Raw genomic sequence first — 6,861 nt, forward strand, 5'->3', positions numbered from 1 at the left:
AATTTATTAAGTACTTATTTATTTCCTTTCTCTACTGGGCAATATCTCAGCCATCTTTTGAGCTAAGAAGATGATATTTGGATACGAGAATGACCAAGTGATTTGGCTGCAAACGGTATTTTTGATTTATTAACTAATTAATTAATTGCTTATTTAATTAATTTTCAAAAAGTTACAGCTTCGGATGAAACACTGGTGGTTTAGGTATGCTGTTAGCCAATTAAGAAATTAATTAATTTACGATGACGATTTATTTTAATTAAGCAATAAATCAATGAATTATTGTACACCTCTCCCTCCAAATACCGTCTCTATGTGCTACAGGGCGGCATCGCCCGGCGTTGGACGATGTTATATATTTATTTGGCAGGGGGTACGTTGAATGTACGTGTACTTGGATTTTTTTTTAACGTTTTATCCTTACATCTACACATATCATGTAAAGATTTTAAACATAATCTTACATGAATTCATCCAAAAAAAAAAAACTTTCAACAGGGTCGGCATATAAAGTTATAAACTAAAGGTTACTGGTACTCAAAAAAGACCAGCTACAATGGTGACCTTGTTGAGGAGCATGGTTCCTCCAATGGTTGAGGAACCTACAATGGTTCAAATATGGATGAAGACGTGAAGGTTCAAATCTGGATGAAGACGTGAAGGTTCAAATCTGGATGAAGACGTGAAGGTTCAAATCTGGATGAAGACGTGAAGGTTCAAATCTGGATGAAGACGTGAAGGTTCAAATCTGGATGAAGACGTGAAGGTTCAAATCTGGATGAAGACGTGAAGTTTCAAATCTGGATGAAGACGTGAAAGTTTAAATCTGGATGAAGACGTGAAAGTTTAAATCTGGATGAAGACGTGAAAGTTTAAATCTGGATGAAGACGTGAAAGTTTAAATCTGGATGAAGACGTGAAAGTTTAAATCTGGATGAAGACGTGAAAGTTTAAATCTGGATGAAGACGTGAAAGTTTAAATCTAGATGAAGACGTGAAAGTTTAAATCTGGATGAAGACGTGAAAGTTTAAATCTGGATGAAGACGTGAAAGTTTAAATCTGGATGAAGACGTGAAAGTTTAAATCTGGATGAAGACGTGAAAGTTTCAATCTGGATGAAGACGTGAAAGTTTCAATCTGGATGAAGACGTGAAAGTTTCAATCTGGATGAAGACGTGAAAGTTTCAATCTGGATGAAGACGTGAAAGTTTAAATCTGGATGAAGACATGAAAGTTTAAATCTGGATGAAGACGTGAAAGTTTAAATCTGGATGAAGACGTGAAAGTTTCAATCTGGATGAAGACGTGAAAGTTTCAATCTGGATGAAGACGTGAAAGTTTCAATCTGGATGAAGACGTGAAAGTTTCAATCTGGATGAAGACGTGAAAGTTTCAATCTGGATGTTAAGGATTGGGATTAAATACCTCTGGAAAACAAGCCAGTCTCAGGAGAGTTTTCCCTGCCACTCTCAGCTAGTGGTGCTTAACCTTAATTTGGTGCCCGCACCCTTCCGTCCTCAGAATATTTTCTCGCACCCCTTGTCATTAATCGATGGCCTTCGACAGGACTGAGAATTGAAGACTTAGATTCTTAGCACTCCTGTCTCCTTTATGAACCGGTTGGCATGTTTCGCACCCCCGGAAATGACGTTTCACATCCCCAGGGGGTTCGTGCTTCCCAGATAAAGAACCACTGCTCTCGGTTGATTGATAAGAACCAAGCTGACGATTTACCTCCTTCCCCCCCAAACCCCCCACTCCTTCCCCTTTTTTCTCTCTTTCCTTTTCCGTTTCTAAAATTGTTTTTGACAACATTCACTACTCCTCCCCCAACATTGTGTACTTGATTATGTTGAATACCTCTAACTTGCTATCTCCTAAAGTTCTGCCCCTTGAAGCTGTATGTGTATATATATATATATTGTTGCGGATATGAGGCCTGTATTTTTTTTTTATTGTGTGCTTTATTATTATTATTGTTTATTCTGCGCCTCCTGCCTCCGGAGTTGTGTAAAGATAAAAAGGGCGTCTCGGTAGTTATTCCATGAAACACCACCTTGCAGGACCCGATAAAACCCTTGTTCAGTAGCTTATATCTTATTATGTGTTTTAGGGTAAGGCCTTGTCGTCCATTAACATGACACTCCATTGCACCGAGTAAAAGAGGTAGATTCCCTTCATTCCCATTCCCAAAAACCTCCATTTCCCCTTTCGTAATGGCCAAGCCTCAATTTGTCAATTACATCCCCTCCAAAGCCGCCATTGACCACGAAGCAGGGTTGGGGAAGAAAGGCGGGTCCCCACCTCGTCAGAGAGGGGAGGAGTGAGCCAGCCCCACTCGACCAACCATGAACAAGGGGTTTGGCTTGAGAGGGCGGAGAGAGAATGCTTGGGGGAAGTTCGCAAAGGGTGAAGGGCGGGGGTTATAAAACCCGTTGCATCAGCCCCCACCGAGAGTGGCGAAGAGAGAGACAAGCAAGAGAGTTGCAAAAAGGTCCAAGGCTGAGCTGAGCTGCGTGGTGAGGTGCAAAGCAAAGAGCTGGGTCGTCAGAGCAGGGCTGAGTTGTGAGGTTCCAAAAGCAGAAGATCATCCAGGGAAGCACAAAGCCTGATATTCGTCACCTTGCGCACCAGCGGCAGCGTCTACAGCAGCAGCAGCAGCAACGCTCGCCAGCCGCTTAGGGGCCTGAACGGCAGTTCGAAGCAGGGCCGCGAAGGAACGGCGGCTGCAGAACGTGCGAATCGTGCTGCCGGACCCAGTGGACTTTCCTCTCCTTCCAGCCAATTCCTATCATCATTCCCCGCGTGAGTCTGTGTCTTCGTTTGTTCTGTCCTGGGTATTAAGTAAGCCTGTTAGATAAGTTAATAATTTGCACTGTGTCACCTGCGTCTCATGTCCCTGTACATAATCGTGACTGCTCCTTTTTGCTTACGTGTACATAATAAACCCCGTTACTCTTCTGTACGTCTTCTTCTTCCTCTTTGCATTCGGTCGCTTTAGAGTTTTCCAGATTGAGTATCTGTGGCGCGATACGGCCAACGTTTGGGTGAATCGGGTTTAGTCGGGGAACAACTGTTCGGCCGCGGTTATACCTCCGCTCGGTAAAATAACATCTAATCCGCGGACCGTAACAAATTGGTAGTCAGGAGTTGGGATTCGAACCTGGGACTAAATTTATTTAGCCCAAATTGTGGAACACCAATTGTACTATTGGCGTAACAAATTGGTGTCGGGGAGTGAGATACGAGGCCCGAAGCGCGCTTAAGGCGCTCAAAATTAGGAGCTGCTGGAAATTTGTGTTGTAAAGCAAAACCCGAATTTTGAAATCGCGCCATGGGTGGTCAAGGCGACGGGATGCCGGTGGGAGAGATACAGATAGACGGGGTAGAACCGACCCAGGACCTCGGGGAAATGTATGTGGATGAAAGAGAGGAGGAGAACATTGGCAATGTGGTTGAGGGGGTTTCAGGCGCGCAAAATGGCGCTCTCGCGCACGTGGTTACAGCGGCACCAAATAGAGCCGAGCCCTTTGTACCAACGGTGGAAGACATGCAATTAATTATGGCTGAAATGAAGGCTCTTTTGGACAGGAACAGTGAGCGATTGGGAAACCAAATTGAAGAAATAAAACGAACGGAATGAGGGCCGATATGGAGAGAATGGAGCAGAGGGACAGAGACCGCAGGTTGGGCGAGAGGGTCCCAGGGGTGCACAACGAGGTAACGCGGGTCGAGAAGCACTGGTTGAACGAAGTTGAGAAAAGCACGGGTACAATGACGGGGGTAGAAATCGCGACACGGGGTTTGGAAAAGCCGGCGACCGATGAGGTAGAGGGAATTTTATTAAAGCCAACGGTCGTCGAGGTGAGTAAAGAAAAAGCAGTAGTGGGTACAATTAAAATTGAAGAGACGACGGAGGTAGCCCGGGAATTGCAGGGAGAAATGGAATATGTACAAAGTCCCTGCTCAAATCATGATGATGGACGCACTAACCAAATAAAGAGTTTGCAGGTGCGCGTGGAGAAGGGAATCCCCCAGGTGAGGCGTGCTGTGTATTGTGCGGGTAGATTTTGTAAAAGGATGTTTAGCGACAAAAGAATTGTCGCGCGATTGGGATCGATATGGCACCCGGGCGTTGGTAAAGGGTCCCGTGTGAGTGGAAATGGCACGCGTGTGAGGAAAAAGTGTGCGTCGGCGAGTGGGTGTGTTATAAAGTGTGGGAGCGAAACCGAGTGCGAGCGAGAATGCACGTCGGGGTGTACGGAGTGTACGTGCGAGGGTGAGAGTGACCCGGAGAGTGAGTTGGTGGTGGAGCGGGTGCGAGAATGCACGCTTGGAATGGTCGAGGGTGTGCGAGGAAGCACACCTGAGTTAGTGGTAGCGCGAGTGTGGGAGAGCCCATCTGAGCGCGTTAGTGGGTGGATGCAAGAGTGCACGCCCATGGTGAGTGGTACGGAGTACGTACCGAGGGAGAGTGCGCAAGACGGTGCGCGAGGTGTGTTAAAAGAGTGTGCGAATGGCGAGTGTGCGCGAGAGGTGTGGTGTGTAACAGGGAGGACGTTGGCGGAATGTACGGACGGCGTTGGAACGCCAGGTTTTGTGAGGGTGAAAGGGGTAGCGTATGCGTGTGAGCATGCAGGTGAAGCATCGACGGTAACTGGGTTAGCGGTTAGGGCGAAGGATAGCTGATGCGAGCACTCGGGGCACGGTGTGCTTTGTTGGATGCGAGGCCCGGCGCGGATCGAAGCTGCGTCGTTTCTCTTCGAAGCGTCGTTGCCGATTCGGGCTTGGCCCCGCCCCGCACGGTCGAGTCCGGGCCTTGGAGGGCGAGGCGACCGGTCCGGTTCAAGGGCGAGTGGGAGGAAGCGGAACGGTTCCCCCTCGTGGGGACGGGGTTCCGATCGGGCGAGCCTCGGTCATCGGGCCCGGGACCGCAAGGTACCACGCCGAGATGGTGCGTGGAATCTCGGCCCGACCAAACCACCTCCCTTGAACCGAAAGCCGGACGGATTCAACCTGCAGGCGACCAAACCACCCGAATTCATTGCTCGGCTTTGCGAAGCCGAGTTTAATGATGTCATGACGCACCGAGGCTAGGATATAGCGGACTGTGATGATGGTGATACTGATAGTGGTTTTGATCCGAAATTTAGAAAAGTGAGTAGAATTGGCAGTAAATAGAAAATTTTTGATTGGTTGGAATTTGGACGAGCAAAATTGATAGTGGGACCTCCCCGATGTGGTGGGATGGCAACCTTGCCATCTCTCACAGCACGGGGGGCAAAGGAGCACTAGATTATGGGGTTGATGGCAGTGAAAACTAGCCTGGGAGGGTTAGGATATATCGTGTGTAGGGCCCTAGAGATTGACATTAGGTAACGTTAAGATTAGTTAGTGACAAGGATACCTGTAGTGGGGACGCAGGTATATTAGAGTGGATGACAATGACGTGGGAGCGCAATAGTTTAAAGGGGCGACTGGGAAGCGCAAGTTTCAGAGGGGAGCAGTTAGATGAGATGATGCCGTGTGAGTGTTGGAGGTGTATCCAGAAGTGTATTGTGAAAAGTGTGTAAGGAACAGGTGTGAATGCACAGGTGTGCAACAGAACAGGTGTATGGAATAAATGGTAGTCTGGAATATATGGAGTATTGGAATGGAAGGTCGTGGAGTGAGTATGGTGGAAACTGTGGAGTGGAGTGGATGGTGCGGAGGTGTGAATGGGGGAAGAGTGGACCCCCATCACGAATACCCGGGGCGGGTAGTGTAAGTGTTAGGTAGAGGGTATAGGTAAATTGTGGTTGGATATTGGCATCTGTGGTGCGGGTGGAAGAATGGTGATTGGATGGGTGCATTAGTGTTGTGGAAATGGCTGGGCGTGTAGCCTGTTAGTGTGTGTAGTTGGTTTGGGCACTCCACCACTGTGAGGATGTCGGCCAGGTGAGGCCGCAGGTGGGCTCTGGGAGCCGGTAGTAGTTGTTGTGGATGGGGCCCGAGGATCCGGAGGACGGACCCGGGTAGCCCAGTGCCAGAGGGCACCAAGGGGTGACAGAGCCAGGAGGGGCCTTCCCCAGTTAGTTAGGTTAGGGTGAGGAGCTAGGTAAGCTCGGGTGGCAACTGCAGTGGTGGAGGTGTGCAGGTGGGTAGACCTGCTGGGAGAGCTACACGTCACAGCCCAGAAATTGTGCAAGGGCACCGGGAGATGAATCGGGGGAGTGAGACCCCAAATTGAAGAAGCACCACAGTTTGGTCAATGGGAATTGGTTTTTAGAACCCATAGTGTAAGTTGGCCAATGGATTGGCAGGGAAAGACCCCGGGTAGAGTAAAGAGTGTTAAAGTCATTTAGAGGGTAGATAGGATGAAGGATCACCTCGCACCATCTGCATCCACTCACCTGAGATGACGTACCTCCACACCATGCCAGGTGGTTTTGATTATTTTTATGATGCAGATGTTTGGAATGTGAGACGCATCATGACGTGGGTGTGACATTGTGCTTTGTTGTTCCATCTCTTCCTCCTTATGAGGATTGATGATGAATTTGGAGATGGCAAATTATGGTTAGAGGGATTGTGGTGACGAATTTGGTGTAAGGGAAATATGGGGAGACGTGACAGTAGCGACGAATTTGTAAATGTGTAGGTTTTTGTACATATTGGGTGAGGGCAAGGGTAGTGTAGGTGACAGGGGGGGGGGGGGGGTGACGTACGGTAGGGACGAGCTTTCTCACTTCACCCTCCATTCGCATTTCGCCTTGCATTGCCTTGTTTGATGTGTACCCTTGTGACCTTACCCCTCGCACATTTGTTTTCCCCCTTTTGTCTCCCACATGACCTGTGCGCCATTGGGCGCTGAGGGGAGC

Source organism: Myxine glutinosa, chromosome 7 (genome assembly GCF_964187855.1).
Source record: "Myxine glutinosa chromosome 7, kmMyxGlut1.1, whole genome shotgun sequence".
Lineage (NCBI taxonomy): Eukaryota > Metazoa > Chordata > Myxini > Myxiniformes > Myxinidae > Myxine > Myxine glutinosa.